The sequence below is a fragment of the Rhinopithecus bieti genome, unplaced genomic scaffold, assembly GCF_001698545.2.
Source record: "Rhinopithecus bieti isolate Rb0 unplaced genomic scaffold, ASM169854v2 scaffold_5051, whole genome shotgun sequence".
In the NCBI taxonomy this organism is placed as follows: domain Eukaryota; kingdom Metazoa; phylum Chordata; class Mammalia; order Primates; family Cercopithecidae; genus Rhinopithecus; species Rhinopithecus bieti.
In genome coordinates this window covers 604,228-623,818 of record NW_016804599.1, presented here as the reverse complement: position 1 = coordinate 623,818, position 19,591 = coordinate 604,228, and the positions used below count along the sequence as shown (strand labels likewise).

General features: G+C 37.8%; 1 long non-coding RNA gene across 3 annotated transcripts in view; it reads right to left on the bottom strand.

The window, feature by feature from the left end:
* The window catches only part of LOC108527863 (uncharacterized), a 53,041-nt gene that overhangs the window by 16,420 nt on the left and 17,030 nt on the right, over positions 1-19,591 (bottom strand). For all 3 annotated transcript variants that reach the window (XR_001884962.1, XR_001884963.1, XR_001884964.1), the window contains exon 4: positions 17,709-17,786. This is a non-coding gene — a long non-coding RNA (uncharacterized LOC108527863). The remainder of the gene's footprint in view (positions 1-17,708; positions 17,787-19,591) is intronic.

Genomic DNA, 19,591 nt, shown 5'->3' with positions numbered 1-19,591 from the left:
TACTTTCCATTTCAATGAGAGAATCTGAGTAGCCAGAGGTTACCTTACAACCTCAGGTACTTGGAATTACACAACTTAGTAGCATTTAATATTCTCTATGGGTTAGCCTCAAACTGCTCTTATAAGATTGTTATGTAAAACACATACTACCCTTCAGCCAAACTGCAATACATTAGACTGTTATTGCTTGAAAATATACCATTTCTTTTGTATTTTTGCCAATCAAATAGGCATAAAATGGTATCACATTGCATTCTTGATTGGTATTTCTCTCATCACTAATGATACTGAACATATGTTTGTATGTTTGATTGTATTTGTTTCCTTTTTCTGAGAAATGTATTTTATTATAATTTCTTTTTCTTATTTTGTGTATTTTTTTGTCAATTGGTAGAATCTATATATTCTTGATACTAATAATGTGTGTATTGCAAGTATCTTTTCTCAATTTGACATTTTCTCATTTTAATATATCTTTTGATAAACAAAATATATTAATTTTAATACAATTGATCAATGTTTGTAGCAGACACTTTTGAAAAATCTTGCATATATTTCCCTATCCTAAGGACTAAATCATATTTACTTATATTTTCTAATATGAATTTTAAGGTTTTATTTTTCAAATTTAAGTCCTTAATCCATCTTGAGTTGATTTTTGTATGTGGTAAGAGTAAGAATCTAATATCACTTTTTTGCATATTTTTATTTTCCTACTGACCTGACATACTACTTCTGCCATCATCAAATTTAGATTCATGTGGAGGGACATTTCTAGGCTCTTTATTCCACTGGTTAATTTATCTGTCCCTTCACAAATACAAACTTATCTTAGTAACTGTAGCCTTATAATCCTTATATCACTTTTTAGGCACCCTCAGGTTTTCTATGCAGACAGTCATTGTACATGTGTGTTTTACCATCTTCCTTTGTAATTCTGTAGCCCTCTGATTTTCTTTTCTTCCCTTATTACATTGGCTAGGACCTCCATTATGATATTAATTAGAAATGGTAACAATGGACATCTTAACCTTGTTTCCGGTCATAATGGGAAAGTATTCAGTTTTTCACCATTATGAATGATGTTATCTATAGGGTTTTGTAGATGGCTCTCATCAATTTGAGGAAGTTCCCTTCTATTCCTGGTTTGCTGAGTATATTTATCATGGCCCGATGGTGAACTTTTTCAAATGCCTTTTCTGTATCTATAGGGACAACCGTATGGTTTGTTTTTTAATACACTTATATGGTGAATTGCATTTATTGATTTTTGAATGTTACAGTATACTTAGATTCCTGGGATAAATTCCACTTTTCATGATGTATTATCTTTTAAAATATGATTAAAATATGATTGAATATAGTTTACTAATATTTAAAATAATTTTACATTTATTTGTCTTTGTATTCTATTTATCCCATCTGTTCTTGGATTCTTTTTTTCTTCTGCCTAAAAATTTCCTTTAACAGTTCTTGTAGAGAACATTTATCTGCTAGTGATGAATTCTCTCAGGTTTTGTTTGTCTGATTTTCTGGATATAAAATTTTACACTGACAATTTTCTTTTTCTTTCAATACTTTAAAGACGTCAAATCATTTTCTCAGTCTTATGTAGTTTGTGACAATAAGTCAGCTGTCTTCTATCTTTGTGCTTCTGTGTCTTCTTTCCCCACTATGCTTACTTTTAAGATTTTTCTGTCAGTGATTTTCAGAACTTTATAATGTGCCTTTGTGTAGTTTTGTTGTTGTTGTTTACTCTGCTTGTGTTTGATGCAATTTTTAAATATGGTTGTTTATACTTTTCACTGTATTTTATATTTTTTAGTCATTGTTTCTTTAAATTGTTTTTGTCTCTCCATGTCTCTCTTCTCCTTCTGGAATTCCAATTGCATATATTTTAGAAAACTTAATATTGTCCCACAGATCATTGGTACTCTGTTATTTTTTCTTCAGTCTTTTTGTTCTCCATGTAGTTCATTTTGGATAGTTCTGTCTTCAAATTAACTAACCTTTTCTTCTGAATTATCTTGTCTCTTAGTAATCCCATCCAGTAATTTGCATTTCAAGTATTAGTTTTCACTTCTGGAAGTTTAATTTTGATTTCTAAAATATGTCTATTTATCTTCTTACCATTTTAATGTTCACATTGTGGACTGCATTTGCAGTCTCATACCACCAGGCTCAGTTTGAGCTTTTTCTCTCTGCACTATGGCCTGGAATCTCTCTCTGGAATAATCACAGAGGTTACCGTGACTATTGTTCAGCGTCTAAAAACCATCTAAGAATATATATTTACCTGTTTTTCTAGTGATTTAATGCAGGAGGGCAACCCAGTTCCTGTTACTTCATTATAGCCATGGCCTTCATTTGGGAAATATATTTTTCCTGGGTATAGAACTCTAGGTTGACAATATTTTTTTTTTTTTTTGCTTTCAGCATGTTAAATTATGTTTTGATTTTCAGCATGTTAGAGATGTTATCTTCTGGCTCATAGTTTTGACAAGAAATTAACTATTATTCTGTTTCCAGTGACTTTTATCCCTGGGCATAGGTCAAATTTTCCTGCTGCTTCTCACGTCTAGTATTTTTTATTGGATGCTGGACATTTTTGTTCTACATTCTTGTATGTCTGGATTTTGTTTTCTTTCCAATTTCTGTCTCCTCAACTTTGTGAGATGTTTGTACTCTGCTTGGATTCCCCGTCCTGTGGCATGGTCTAGAGTGTGTCTCCATATAGAAAGCCAGAATGATCATAGGACCACTTTATTTGATTTCTTTTCCTCAGGGATCACTTACATGCACTGCTCATTTTCCAATATCTGAAGGTATTGTTTCCCTACATTATGTTCAGTTTTCTAGTTGCTTACAGTCATAGTGCAAGTTCAGTACCAGTTACTATGTCACTTTTGCCAGAAGCAGAAATTTCATTACATTATTAAAATAACTATCCAACTAAAAGCAAATAATAAATAAGGGTTTCCATACACTAACCAAAGAAGAGTTTGTCATGAAGCATGAATTATGATTAATCCAATCCCACACCCCTGAAGTCCTTTTCAAAATAAGTTTTTTAAAAAGCAATTTCACATTTGTGTTCTTTAGTATTGCACACAATGCTGAAAGCCCACATCTTAGCAATATATAATTTTTGCTACAACGCACAATTGTGGGGCTGGTATATGACCTTTATTTTTCTCTGTTGTGGCCTAATTCCCCTAAGTATTATAAAGAGGTATGATATAGAATAAGAATATTTGTTATTTGGGACAGACTCAAAGATTTCTGGACTAACTCTTCCAGCAGGATAAGGGTGTACTATGAACTAAGTTTTCAGAATTTACTCCATGCTCACGCTATTCCTTCTCCCTTGCCCATCTCATCTCATTCTATATCTGTTAAAGTTCCATCCCTTCTTCAATATTCAGATAATATGTCACATCCTTTATCCTTTTCTTGTCAATATATTTAAATCAAGACTTAACTTTTTCTCCTCTGTGTTTCCAAATCTCTGTTTGTACTTCACATGGGATATTTACACATTCTAATTTGTTTTGTAATTATTTTTGTACATGTCAAATTTTCTCCCTAGTAGGTTGTGAGTTTATGAAAGGCAAGGACTAAATCTTAATTTTTAGGCTGTCCCAGCACTTTGTACTGTGCCTGTCAACAGTACTCAGTAAGTCATTATTGAATAAATGATGGAGGAAAATAAAAGGGCCTATGAGACAATCTTCACTTAATCCACTGCTTTTTCCTAAACCATTGAGTCTAGTAATACAGGCATCACTGTTCTCTGAATGTGTTCTTCAAAGGTCAATACTCCTGATGTGGCTGAAGCTCATGCCAACTTCTCTTACTCTGCGTTGTCATGGAGAGTGAATGTTCACTGCACTGGTGGTAAGGCTTCATATTTTTTTTTCTCCCTTTCTTCTGTTGTATTTCTCTGCTAGTCCCCTACCCCATTTCCAGTATCCCCCAATCACTAAGGGTCTGAAAGTTTCTATAAGTTAAGGTTGTAGATGACAGTTTTCAGTAGTTTCTGTATATATACCTACCCATGGAGAGTAGGAGTGTGTGCGTTTCAATGATATTTTTTCCATCCCTCTTTGGTGCAGCTTCTTGCATTAAGCATGCTGGGCTCAGTGGCTTTTTGTTTCTTTAATCTTTCTTCTCTTTAATGTGCTTGTTTACTTGTCTTTAACCACACTCTGATTGCAGAATTAGTCTTCAAATTATTATATTCTTTGGAAGGCTAAGTGAGCTGAGGGTCACGAGTGCAACTTAAGCAGAGGAAGGCTTATTATTGCACTTTAGGGTATTAATTGAAATCAGTTCCTCAGCTCTTTATGGTGAAACACCTTCCCAATACCATGTTCTGTCCTACGTACTGGACATGCCAAGTTGAGTAAGCATCGGTTTTAAGGAATGTATTTTTTAAATGGAGAGATTGATAAGCAAACAGAAAGTGAACATACGGTGCCAGAGTACAATAACAAAGGGTGGGTAACAAAGAGGATGCCCTGGAAATGCAAAGTGGGAATAACTCTGCTTGAGGGAAGAAGTATGGTGTGTCAGTATCTTGGAGAAGGTTATGTCTAGACTGGGTCTTCCAGTATGAGTAGGAGTCCATTCAACAGAGAAATATAGATAGTTCGGTAAGAAGATACAGAACACGCAAGGACACAGAGGCATGAAAGATTACTTGTGTGGTATGCCTGAGAGGACGGCAGTGAGAGGAAATTGTCGGGAAAGTGAACCTGAATCAGACTTTGCATTTTATGGTCTAAGAAATATGCATTTGTTCTCATAAGCCAAACTTTCCTAATTTTTGGTCATATACTTTCCACTTTCACATATTTGTATAATATCTGTACCAGTGTTTACTTAACACTTTAAAAAATCAACTTTAACTCACTTCACTTAAAATAGTTTCTCAGGCAATATTGGATTATTTTTAAAAGGATGGCTATCACATATATGAATCAGAATAGTAGAACGAATACTTGCAAACTCATTTTCCAGTATAAGTAGAACTTTATTATCCAACTTAAGAATGAAAACATTTCCAATGCCATTACTTTATTTGTATGATTCTTCCCTGTGTCATCTCCTTGTCTCCCCTAAAAGGTTAGTACAATCCTACACTTTGTATTCATTGTTCCCTTGCTTTTTGAAGAATTGTCTTATTTCATGTATACATATATGTGTGCGTGTGTGTATGTGTATGTGTGTGTGTATATATATATATATATATATATATATACACACTAACAGCATATTGTTTAGCTTAGTTTGGTTTTGATTTTAGATTTTGATTTGTGGCAGCCTTGTGGAAAAAAGATGGGTGCAGGAGCAAGCCTGGAGGAAGGGACACCTTGCAGATGATTGTCAGAATTAGAAATCCAGAAAAGACTATGTTTTGAAGAACTTGGATTAAGGAGGGGAGAGTGATTAAGTAGGGAAAATGAAGAATGGATGTGATCTATTTCAAAGGCAGAATTGCTGAAATCAAGGAATTATTTTAAAGTAACATTTTATTTAGTAAGAGCTTCTTTAGAAACTGCCCTTTATAATGTTTCTTATGGCAGAAATATGAAAGTGTTTGTTTAGTTTATTGACATAAGTATTTTGTATTTTGATCTTTGTTGTGCTGGTGGTTCCCTGTGGTTTCCAGGGAATGGAGAAAAGCAAGCTCACAGGCCTTCATCCTAGAAGGTCTGCACATTGACTTTTAAAGATTAGTAAGTAAAAGCCATCTTGTGTACTTTTGAAGACTATTCAAGGTGTGGTTCTTTATGATCCAACTAGGCAGCTGAACCAATATGCAGATCTTGGTTTTTTAACTATAAAACAAGTCTTTCTCCCTAGGCCATGTCTTGAATTTGTTTTTTAAGTTCACCACACCCAGCCTTTCCCAATATTTAGTTTTAAACAAAAATCTCACCATATTTCTGTCATTAATCTGTACAATATTGCTATTGTTTTCAGAGTAACTTTGGAAAGCCCCAACACTTTGGGCAATACTTGCAAAATGCAGTTAATTTAATGCTATCTACATTAAGGGAGATTTTCAATTTTAAAACAAGAGATTGAATTAGCCGGTTTTAATGAGACTTGTAATTTATGGTTGGCTCAAAAAGGTCACTCGCTGGAAGTGGGTGTCTGGGTACTCCCCAAGTCCTCAAGCTGACCTTGATTGGGCAATTTGAGCAAAACAGAATGGTTTGGAAGAAGCATTCTCTAGCCAGGAGGACACTCACGCTATGCCAATTAGACTCGGAAACTGGTTCAACTTGCTGGGTCAAAAAACAGCTAGACAGCAGGAGTTTAAAAACTACAAAATGATCACTGGTGAAAACGCAGGTAGAATACAATAAATGTCAGGTTAATTTAAGCCACCTTTGGAGAGTCAATACTCTTCTCACTTCCCAAAATCATCATTTAATTGAGCAATTTCTTTAGTTCAAACCAGACTGGTTGTTGAACAAACTGTCTCACAGACTAGGGAACCCAGTCACTAGAGATAAAATGTCTAGGATAAATTAGCATCATTCAGCAGTAGTGGAATTCAAACAGGCCCCAGTGGTTCTGCATGTCATCACTTGGCTGTGGGCCTCTTAGACTGTTTAATTCCATTAAACTAACATTTATTTAGTGCCTATTATGTAAAAGTTCTGTACTTGGCACCCTGATAATACCATAATGCTTTCCTAAGGGACTGGGCAATTTGGGGAAATGTCAAACAGTTTATAACAGGGTCCTCTATCTGTCTCCCCCAAAGCTGAACTGATTGGAAAAAGGAGGGAGGGTGTGGGTCACCATGATCAGAGAACTTGATGGTTGTGACTCCGTTGCCCCATTCTACCCCATGGAAATTTTGAAAAACTTGGGGTGGGGAACCTAGTGAAGAAAGGGATTTGGTGGGTTGAAGGTTCTTAAAAAATAAGATCTTAGCATCTATTATTTGATCCTGGATCTATGACCTAATCCTAACAAGACATAATGCATTCGGGATTTAGTGGCCACTTTTATGGGTTGGCACACATTTCTTCTGCATCCCTATTCACCCACCCATTAATTTTATTTTAATATATACTTGCACTCTGGCATTTTCTCCTCTAAATATTTTATTTGTATTTAAAAATTTTTTAACCTCCTGATGATTGATGGGGAGGAGGGGAAGGACAAGACAGGAAGCACACAGATAAGCTGACAAAAAATGACAAAAAAACATTTTAATGTTTAAATCAGAACAGAAAGCTGTTTATGAGTTGTGATCTATTGTTTGGTACTGAAGAGTAACAGAGGCATAATTAAATCTTTCACACAATGCTTTATCCAGAGAGATCTTTTCAGAAATTTGGGCAGTATTATCTTATAAAAGCAACCTTGTTTTTTTTTTTTATGGAACTCATTTATATGACTGCTACGATTTATATGACTGCTCATTTATATGATTGTTTAGCTTAGTTTGGTTTTGAATTTTGTCATAACCATGCTGTCTGGACCTAAGGTCCCAAATTGAACCTCTCAATATCCATGGCATTGCAAGCATGAGTATACATGCAGTGGGGAAAATAATATCATGTATTTGCATGGTGGTTTTTTTTTTTTCCTTTTTAAAGCCCTTTCACATCTACTGGTACATGAAATTGTGTCAGTTACTAAATTTCATTGTTAATTTCATTTTTTCTAATGAACATTTGGCTACCATCCTGTAGGCCAGGTTATAGATGCTTCACCTATTACCTGAGGGTTTTGTTTGTGTATTTGTTGAACTAACTTTTAACTAAAATTTTAAGGTCAAAAGGACATTTGATGGTCTTTTGGTTGGGAGCCCAGACTGTGAGAAACTTTTCTAGAGTCCTCTCTTAAAATCCAGATACTCCTTTGAAGGATTATGTAACTAAATAATAGCTTAAGAGGTAATAGTTAACATCTTGGCATGGATTAGTTGGCAGTTGTTGAAAAGGAGAGGAATTTTAGGTTGGTAAAGGAAGTTACTACCCTACCTCTGGAGGAGGGGGAGCATTAACCAGGACTACTAAGAACAAGCTCCACCTCTCCAATTACAACTGTGACCTCATCTCTCACTAACCTTCCCCATAAAACTGCTTAGGCACCTCTGGTGGCAAATAAAATCTGTCTCGAGACTCTCAGTTAGTTGGGGGGATGAACCCTTGTCCCTCACCATTGCTTTCCAGCCCATCTTAGCATACAGTAGAGAATCAGGAAATATATATAGAATAAATGAAAACTTTAATGCATAATTTGATGGCTAGTTGTAATATTTAAGCTTCTGTCTTGTGCTATCTTTGTTTACAAAAGGAATAATGCTGGAGCATCCCAGAAATTGAAATGTTTATCTTTGTCTTAACCTCTAGAAAGGAATCCAATTTTTCTGTAGGATAATAAAAATAATAGACAACACTTACTGAATGTTTATTGTGTCCTGGGCACTGTCCCATCATTTATACAGATTAATTGATTTAATTCGCAGTGCCAGCCCACTTGACAAATAAAGAAAACATGGCAGAGAATTTAAGTCTACTTGCTTATAAATTTCCTCTCTTACTATTAAAAAAGACAAAGGTGCTGAACGGCAATGACAAAAAAAGTTCCTTCTATTTGTTTTAATTACACTTCATTGTAGACTCAACAAAAATTAAATGTAAACAGAAAGAGAAAAAAAGAGGAATTCATCCCTCAGAAGCTCATCACAGTGCCTAAGTTTATCAATGCATAACAGTCTATTTAATTCATTCCTACGTGGATGTGGAGCTACATTCATGGTTAAATACGTATTGTGGAGGAGTTAATAAAGCGCAAAACTATGTCCACCAGGTGGCACTCATCCCTCTAGATGAAGGGCATAGGTTGAGGCAGAAACACTTCTGATTGTGTTGTCAGCACCCTTGGCAAAGATTCAAGTACTGACCTTTAGTTTCCTGGGCCTACAGCTTTCTATCCAGGGTGAGTTGAACTGTCAGACACCCACAAGTGCACCTTGCCTATTTTTTGCTATAAAGAAGAGGAAGTTCTCAGAGGCATAGCAGTATGGTGTAGTTGATGGATGTAGGGTTCTGTTTCAAATGCAAATTCAAACACAGGTTTCTTCAAATCCTAGGCCTACCAGTCACTAGTTGTATGACTTGGGTAAGTTACCAAACATTTCTATGCTCCAAGATCCTCATGTGTGAAATGGGGACAATCATTATACCTACCTTATTTTCAATTGCCTGTTTTAATAGTCCTCTGCTCACAGAGGGCCCAGATAAATGTTCTATGAAATGGAATTCATTATGTGACCCTTTAGTGGTTGGGAATTAAAATGCAATTAAAATTTTACTTGGCTCAGAATATACCATCAAAGAGATGAACTTGAGTTTCAGGCTTTTTTGTTGTTACTGTTTGTTTATTTTCTAGAGATAGGGTCTCACTCTGTTTCCTGGGCTAGAGTACAGTGGCACAATCATAGCTCACTGCAGCCTTGAACTCCTGGGATCAAGTGATCCTCCCACCTCAGCCTCCCAAGTAGCCAGAACTATAAGCATGCACCACCACACCTGGCTAATTTTTATTTTGTTTTTTGTAGAGATGGGGTCTTGCCATGTTGCCCAGGCTGGTCTTGAACTCCTGGCCTCAAATGATCGTCCCACCTCAGCCTCCCAAACTGCTGGGATTATAGGCATGAACCACTGCACCCTACCAAGTTTCAGTTTTAAATGGTAAAGTAAAGCTATGACTATTTACTAGGTGTAAATTAGTCATAAGAGCAAGAAATATTGACTTAGCATCTCCAGTGAGCTAGTCAGTCACTTCCCTAGGTGCTATTGCTGCAAAGATGAGCAAGACAGGTCCTATCCCCACTCCCATGAAGCATATAACGTAGCAGGGAAGATAAATAATGACATAAAAGTAAACAATTACAAATGTACAAAGGAATGTAAAACAGATGGACCTAACCTAGTATGGGGGGGGTCAGGGAATGCTTCCAAGAGGAAGTGGTTGTAGAGAATCAGGTAATGAAGCAAAAAGAAAGTGGGTAAGCATTCCAGACAAAAGAACTGGCATTTGCACAGGCCTTAAAGTGGAAAAAAAGCCTGCTAAACTAAAACACCTGAGAGAAGTCCAGTGTAGCTGAAGGGGAGAAAAAGTGGGACAGAGAGGCTGGCAGATGGAGAGGTTACTTACTGGGCAGGAAGAAGTATTAAAGGGCTTTAAACGGAAAAGTGACATCAGATGCTGTTACTCTAAGAACTGCACTTTTTAAGAGGTCATTATGCAACTTGGGAGGCTGAGGTGGGAGTACAGCTTGAGAACAGGAGTTCAAGACCAGCCTGGGCAACATGGTGAGAACCTATCTCCACAATTTTTTTTTTTTAATTAGCTGAGTGTGGTGCCACATGCCTGTAGTCCCAGCTACTTGGGGTAGGGGGCTCAAGTGAGAGGATCGTTTGAGTCCAGAAGTTTTAGGCTGCAGTAAGTTATCATCATGCCACTGCATTTCAGCCTGGGTGACAGAGTGAGACCCTGTCTCTAAAAAAATTAAATTAAAATAAAAGATCATTATGACTGAAATGAAGAGATAAAGAGGCTAGTTTGATGGGGTAAGACTGTATTGAGAGTGTCCAAGGCAAAACCTTTTGTATTATTTCAGCCTGATTATGATGGTAGCCTGAACCAGTGTGGCAGGAAGTAAACGGCTTTGAGAAACACTTAAGGCATGTGGACTTGCCAAGATTTGTTGATTAGATGTGTGGAAGGGAGGAGTCTAGGTTTCTGACTTAAACAAGAGTGTTGATGGTATTACCATTTCCCAAGATTCAGAGAACATTGGAGAAGTAGCAGTTTTGGATATTTAAGTTAATGTGTTCATTTCAGGATAGGATGAGTTTGAAGCCAAAGATATATTCAAGAGACACTGTTAATAAAGTACTTCTATGTATGGAGCTTGAAGGGAGACGGGGGTTGTTTAAGTAGATTTAGGAATTGTCACCATAGCTATAAATTGAAGCATGATAAGACTTTCTAGGGAGAAAGTGAAGAGTGAGAAAAGAAGATGTCCTGGGTCACAACTCTAGGGAAGCTCACCATTTTCTACATTAGTAGAGATGAGGGATCAATACTCAGTAATGAAAACAGAAAGAACAGTCAGAGGTGCAAGAGCAAAATCAGAAGGCTCAAGTGCCTTCCCCCAAAAATAATAAAGAAAGAGGAAGTGGTCAATGGTATTGAAAGCTCCTGAAAAGTCAAAGATGATGAAAACTAAAACATATTCTTGGTCTTGGTGACCTTAGCAAGATCAGTTTCTATGGAACACTAAAGGCAGAAGCCAGATTGCAATGAGTTGAAAGGCTAAATGTAACGTGAGAAAATGATGATGATAGATGCTGAATATAGTTAGATTCATTCACTTACACATTTATATTGTGTGTCTGCTCTGTGCCAGATGCTCTGCTACATGCTGGGTTTGATATGGTTAGGCTTTGTGTCCCCACCCAAATCTCATCTTAAATTGTAATCCCCAGGTGTTGAGGGAGAGACCTGGAGGGAGGTGATTGCATTGTGTGGGTGGTTTCTCCCATGCTGTTCTCATGATAGTGAGGGAGTTCTAATGAGACCTGATGGTTTTATAAATGGCAATTTCCCCTGGACTTTTCACTCCACTCTCTCCTGCCGTCTTGTGAAAAGGTGCCTGCTTCCCCTTCTGCCATCACCGTAAGTTTCCTGAGGCTTCCCCAACCAGGTGGAACTGTGAGTCAATTAAACTTGTTTTCTTTATAAATTACCCAGTCTTGGGTAGCATATTTTTAGCAGTGTGAAAATGGATAATACAGAGTTCTTCTGGGTGGATGTCATACAAACAAGATTAGGACAAGATAATTTAGGATATTAATGAGAGTGGTTTAAATGATGGCCACAGGATCTTAGCTAGACAGAGAGAAAAGTGAAGGGATCAGGGACGACAACAGAGTGAGGAAGCTACTGGAGGTGTCGATGAAATGAAAGAACTGGAATTCCTGGAGTAATTGCTACAACCATGGAATAGGAGCTTGTGAGCAGAGATTAAGATTTCTGAGTTCCTGATGTGAAATGTTGATGTGGCTCTAAGAATGGATGGCTGAAATGAAGGAGAGATGATGTCACGACAACCAGTTACCTTTTAAAATGCAAATTTGGATGTGTCATGCTTATATATAAAACTTCCCAGTTGCTCTGAGTAAAAAGATTTTAAAAATCCTTAACATGGTCTATAAGGCCTGCTCATTCCTTCTGGTCTCACCTCATGATGCTTCTTCCCAGTCACTCTGGTCTTTTCAAGTGCTGTTTTCTTGGCCTGAAATACTAATGCCCTCACCTAGCACAAAAGCTTTATCAAGTTAATCCCGACTCAACCTTCTGTCTTTAGGTATCAGCTAAATGTTACTGCCTCAAAGAGCCTCCTTTTCCCTCAGAGTGGCTCCATGAACTTTTCCTTCATAGCAATCATTATAAGTTATTTGTATTTGTGTGCTTTTTAAAAAAATATTTTTGTTTCTCCCACAAATGTGTAAGCCCCAGAAGAGTAGCAACTATGTAGGTTTTGCTACTTATTATATTCCAACAACTAGCACTGTGCCTAGCACATAGTAGGTGCTTTTAATAAATAATTGTTAAATGAATGGACAAATAAAGGGGTTAAGCAATTTGCCCAAAGTCATTAACTGAACCTACCAAAAATAACAATATTTATATTAATATTTATAAAATACATTCATTAAGCTTTATGCTTCTGTGACATTTTTCGTGTATGTCATAACGAGTGAAGGACACGAACAGATACAACAGGTAGTGAAGAAGACAAAAATTTAAAGAGATGGTGATAGAAAACAGGAGGGAACATATCTTGGAGGTTTGGAGGTTTGCTACGCCCTGAAGTCTCCCCTGGGGTTTCTTCCACGGAATGAGTGTTGTGCCAGAGCCAGATGGCCTCTTCCACAATTGCAAGAGGTCTTATCCTATTCCAGTCTCTCCTTCTGCCTGACCATTGTGGAAACTCTAAGTACATGCAAGCCTGTTCACAAGCAGTGGGTGCAGAGCAACCCCTGCACTTTTTGAGTATTGGCTGCCAGACTAAGTGAAGAGAAGGTCAGTTGCTCAGCAGGCCCGAGCCTATCTCAAGTCTAGACCTGCCCATCTCTTCTGTGAGTACCTTGAACATTCATTGGTGTCAAAATGGCTTAACCTATTACCTGAGGATTTTCTGTGTGTGTATTTTCTTGTAACCCTATGGCCTTTCTTCCATTTTGCAGCTAGACGATGGGCCATCCACTGGCTCAGAGAAAAAAAAGAAGTGTTTCTCTGACTTGAATTCAAATATATAAAGCCTACAGGGAACAAGGCATTCTCAGGAGAAGTTAGTAGATTTGAGAGGATACGCAATGACGCAGGAACAAGATTTCCCACTGCAAAGGATCATCTGATGGGTCAAGAGTAGTAAGTGTCCCTATCAGAGGGGAAATAAAAAACATGAGCTGCTGGTTTGTTTTGGCTGGGAGACAACAGCTATCTCAGGGAAGTAGAGACTGCTGCCCCTAGTGGCAGAGAGAGATTGAAGAGGCTTCAAGATGTCAGAATAGAAATGGCTATGGGGTATGGCTATGGAGTTTGCCTAGATGCATGGGCCTGAGGCTGTCTCACAGAGTGCCCCCAGCCCAACTTGATGTGCATCTAATGAATGATTCCTGTATGCTCATGAAGAACACAGAATTGCTGAAGGCCCTTGGATAGCCCCTCAAACCCCACCCCAGGTCCAGTAACATGCAGGGGCCTAAGGAAGAACTTTGTCAGCAGGGACAGTCACTGGACCAGAAGGAGCTCTTTGGATGGGTGCAAGGCCCATCCAAGCATCAGTCTGAGTAGTTCAATCCCTGCAGGCCAGTGGGAGAGCAGATCTCAGTAGATGCCAACTTGGATACCCGTCTATTTTTCCTAGCATCTTGATCCCTCAAACTTAGGCCTGACACCACGGAAAGAGAGAGGGAGGTCTTTAAATTGCCTACAATTACATTTCTGCCACTCGGATGAATCTAAATCTGATATGAATTGTAGACATTCACTATTTTCTATATTAAAGAAATGCACCTTTTTAAAACTAGAAATGGACTTCATATTTCTTGCCCACTTGAGTTTGTGGACAGAGATTCACATTCTACACACATATTGCTAGTTATTTCTTCCTGCATTCATGTCTGGTCTCCAGAGCTAGACTGCAAGATATTCAAGGTTCCAGAGTAGCCCATTCCTACCCTCTTTTCTTTCCACTAAGCACTTTGTACATAACAAGACACATTTTGAGAGAAACCCTATGGAATAGGATGTGAATAGTTGTTTCATTTACACGTGATTAACTAGAGTATCAGTTCAAGGGTTTCTCAGCTCTGATTTCATTTATAGTTGTACAGTTTTCCCCAAGTATTCATTTTTCACACTAAGAAATAAAAATTTGTCAAGCACAACCACAGGCAAGGCTTTACTTCTACCTCTCCCGGGGGATGTAGTCCTTGTCCTCAGGAACTTCTTATTGGAGATATAGACAAGTTATAGCTGATTGCATTGAACATGCATTGAGTTTAGGACAACACCTAGGAGGTTTTGTTGCCTGTTTTTAAATATGTGGATAATCTGAGTGCAAAAGTGATGAATGTTTAGTTGAGAACACTTGCAAAGTATAGAAGTAAACAAATTGTACCCATAAACTCAGAACCTGTAAAATTAGAGGTAATCAATGTTAACATTTTGGTATATATCATTATATATGCCTTGTAAAACTGTATCATGATCTATTGGAATTTGTTATTTAAAGAAATCCCTGATATACTACAGTAAATGAGTGTGAGTGCATGTGTGTGTGTGTATGTGATTTTTTTTTCTTCTGAAAATGGGAAGATGTTATTATTAGAGTTTCACTGACCAAATGTATTCCATGACCAAATATGGTACACAGATGAAATAAACTAGAAAATGTATTGCAATTAGAAAAGGTTGAAATTCAGGTTTCTGACAGCTGGGTAGGGAGGGAAACCAAATAAAATATATACTTGAATCTGATCCATGACATAGCCATGAAAATAGTTCTGTTGATTAACTCAAATGTCACATTCTCACTGACAATCTCCTATAGTCCCTCAGGCAGAATTAGCCAGCTAGTCCTTCAGTGCTCCCAAATATTTGTACTATCTATCTATAATAATATATTCATTATTTTAATAAAATAATATATACTATTATTTCTATGTAATATTTAAGGGAAGAAGAGTAGTGTTATGATTAAGAACATAGATTTTGGATTTAAACAGCTGAAGTGTAATTCCAGCCCTACCAGCTAGCTATGTGACCTTGGACAAATTATTTAGCCTTTCTGAACCCATTTCCTCATCTGTGAAACAGTAATAATAACACCTTTATAGAGTTGCTGTGAGAGCAAAGTAGGACAGTATTTGTAAAGTGCTGACCCACCCCAAGACACAAAGTCAATAAATAGTAAGTGTAATTATTATTATTACAGAACTTGCCATATTGCATTTCAATGACTGGTTTAGGAATGACTCCCTCTTTGGACTGTGAACACCTAGACAGCAGGCCCTGGATCCTGGCCTCCATCTTTCCTAGCGGAGTAGCTCATAAACAGTAAGCAATCACAGGTGTTTGCTGGAAGATACAATAGTTATGGAAAGTGCCAGACCAAATGCTTCCCCTACCCCCAGAATCTTGTATAATGACTGAGCTATCTAGAACAAACTCTAACAGCAAAATATTAACTCTTACAATCAACATTATAGAAGGTCATTTCAACACAAACTAATATTTACTGAGCACTTAATATGTGCCAAGTTTTGTTCCAGGTCTTTACATTTTATTTAAACTACTTTATGAAGTGGATATTGTATCTTCTTTGACAGATTGGGAAACTGAGGCCCAGGGAGGGTCCTGTGAACTCTGTGATTCCTGAGATTTTGTTAAGGTCCCCAAGGAGTAGAGTCCTGGCTCTTTGTCCTTTCCTTTAACCACTGAGGCAGGAGGTGAGGTAGAAAAGTGACCATATTTTTTTTTTTCTTTAGCGAAACATTTTATTTTGCAGAGCAACTCTCTTTTCTTCTCTGGAAAAGCAAACAAAAGAAATTCTTGCTTCATTCATAATTTTACCCCTGCTGAGGGTTCCAAATGAGGTCCCTGGAAGGATTTCTCTCATGCAGAGCCCTGTTCAAGGATGCAAATGAAGGTTACTGAACTCCACTGAGAGTCAGAACCATCCCAAGCAGTGACTATTTTTATTGAGAGGGTTTTGAAATAGACTTTTAATACAACTTTGAAAATATGTAATTCAAATCTTGTCTGTGTGCATGAAAACAATGAAATCACCTGTGAAACCATAACATTATCAATAAGCTAAATAAAATTGAGAGTAGAGGACATTAAGAATTTAAAAACGAACTTGCTCTCAAAGAGAATAGTTTTATCCCATATGATCCGTACTCTATGTTTATGACATGTATCAATTAGTGTCCATGTTGCCTACATGAGTGAAATATACGTTTTAAAAATAAGAAAAGCCTCGGAATTACTTTACTTCAAGTAAGCTGATTGGAATCCTTCCAGATTCCATTTTTGTTCCTATTGACCAGAAGTCTTCTGCCTTGGGAAAATATTTTTATTTCCCTCAGCCGTTCTAGATGTCCTACAAAGACCTGTATTAGGATGGGAAACGTTTTCTGAATCCCAAAGGAGTCCCCCCATTTGCCTGAAAGAGACAGCTAACCCATGTGTTGAGAGAGGCCATTCAAGAAGATAATGTCTCAGAATAATTTTTTCAAACATTCTATGCATATTGTCTTCATTCAGAGTGACAGTTGCCATATGATAGATAAAATGTGGTTCTAAAGAGCATCATATCATTTTTCTTCTTCATACATCATAAAAGATGCAAAAAAAGTCCCCTTTAAGAGAACAACTGCCTGGTACCTAGCCTATTTATTCTTTAAAATGTTTTCTTAATGTTTACTTCCAGAATTAGACACAGAAACAGCAGAGGCCACTACACTGACTTGAGATCAATTGCTACTCTTCTCTGGGGAAGTAAATTAATTAAAAGAAAGGGGTGAAAGGCTAGGTCCTTGAAATATGAATTTTGCCTGATTTTCACTAACATTCCCATAACAATAATAACTTAAAACACATTAAGTAGAAAAACTACTTCCATCTAGTGAAAGGATCTTGATGTACTAGTAAGAATTCATATGTAAACTATATGGTGAATTTTTAAGCCAATTAATCATAAAGGTAGTTGGTGCCTGCTCAGGATTGCTTTCTGTAGTAAAACAGGCAGCCCTTCCCTGAAAAAATACTTCGAAAAATACTAACATTGTAGAACTTTGTTCTGGAACTGAGAACGGGATTGCTTCAGCCGCAACTTTTGGAGGGAGATGATATTTGAATGGACGAAATGAGAAGTGGAATGCACTAACAATGGCAGGTAATGCCTTCATTACACTCAAATAATAGGCAGTCATTAGATGTCTGATGAATACATGTTGGAGAATGTTACTAGCATTGTGTTTAGAGCCATTAGGGATACTCCAGAAGTAATAAGAATCATTTAATCCCCTTAGGTGTGAATTTATCGCTTCTTTCCTTCATTCATTCCATAAGTATTTATTGATGCTTACCATGTGCCAGGGTCCATCCCTAGGACCTCAGAATACACCATGAACATCACGGACACTGGATTTTGTGGAGCTGACAGGCTAAAAGGTAGAGAGAAATAGGTCAGGTGTGGTGGCTCGTGGCTGTAATCCCAGCAATTTGGGAGGCCGAGGCGGGTGGATCACTTGAGATCAGGAGTTTGAGACCAGCCTGGCCTATGTGGTTGAAACCCTGTCTCCACCAAAAATATAAAAAATTAGCTGGGCGTGGCAGTGGGTGCCTGTAATCCCAGATACTCAGAAAGCTGAGGCAGGAGAATTGCTTGAACCCAGGAGACAGAGATTGCAGTAAGCTGAGGTGGTGCCACTGCACTCCACCCCGGGCAACAGAACGAGACTCCGTCTCAAAACAAAAGAAAAGAAAAAAAAAAAAAAGAAAAAGAAAGGTAGAGAGAAACAAAACAAAACGAAAAGCACAATCATAAGCTAGTCAATAACCACAGGTAGTACAGATAGTACAAATCTTCCTGGCTCTGGTCCTGTCTGCACTGAGATTAGGACATGCACAATGTGAGAAGCAACAAAGAAGGCTTCTCTTGGGAGCTCCGCCCACCCTGTTCCCTGTCTTATGGGACTGACTGGCCCAACCTTCAACATCTGAAGCACTCAATTAAAAAAATCAGATTTCGAATAGGACCACTGCACGCGGGGAAAAAAAAACTGTCAGGATAATAAACACATTTTTTATGCTTCTGTTGAAAAACACTCATTTAGGTGTATTAGGCTTTAGTTATACTTGGCCATACCTGCTATCAGAATAATCAGGCAATTTAAAGTGAATTGGTTTCCTTGAGAACAATGGATTTATGATTGGTTCTGTAGAACAGTGATGATCATACAGTTCTCCTGACTTTCCTCTCACCTTCTCCCCACCCTTTATCACCACTCTCCTCCTTTAAATTGCCTTATATAGTTTAGTGAAAAAACAAAGTCTGGAGTCCACATCTTAATAAGCTTAGCCAATCTTATTCTCAGAAATTCTACTTCATTTGTGGTTCTGTTAAAAGGATGCTGTGTTCCTCTAATCTTCTATGTTAAAGTGTAATAATTTGCTTTTGATATATAAGGTTTCTCTACCATGCAGAAGGAGGAAGCTTAAGTTTGGCTTCATCTATTCCCTGTGGTCCTGGTTAGGCATGCCCTTTGGGTGTTATATATGTATGTTGAGGGAAGTCCCTGACCAAGGGATTGCTTGAAACACTCTGAAGAGATTTATAATTAATTTTAACATTGTACCACATATGGGAGGACGTAGGACATACCTTTTTTTTTTTTTGAAAGAAGATCTCACTCTTTCATCCAGGCTGGAGTGCAGTGGCACCATCTCAGCTCACTGCAACCTCCGCCACCCCAAGATGATTAAAATCAGATGCCTAAAATCTGACTTTAGGCATTAGATTTTAAATGTCTGTGCTGTTGAACTGGAATTCACACTTAGGAGTCAGATGTTTGGACATTATTGCACAGCCTGTGTTGAACCTATTTTGCAAGTGGATCCACTGTTACATGTGTGAACCATTGTTACTGCTCCTATTAACCAGTGTGACCAGATTCTGAAGAACATGGGTATGGGATGGAGCCAATTTGGCAGCACTTGGGGATGGATTACTCCTTGTTACTCTCCTGGGCAGGATCATGCAGTCAATGATAGCAGAAAAGCCAGGTAGCTGTAGAAGAGCAATGCCAGGTGGTCCAGTTCCATGCCAGGCAGGTGGAAGAAATGCTATTGGAGCACCCTGGGGTACAACTCCAGGCCACACAGCATAGGCGTGGCAGGCCAGCGAACACCAAGAGCAACAGACTTCTCCATTAGAAGGGAGGTGGCTCTTGCGAAAGAAATGTGTCTA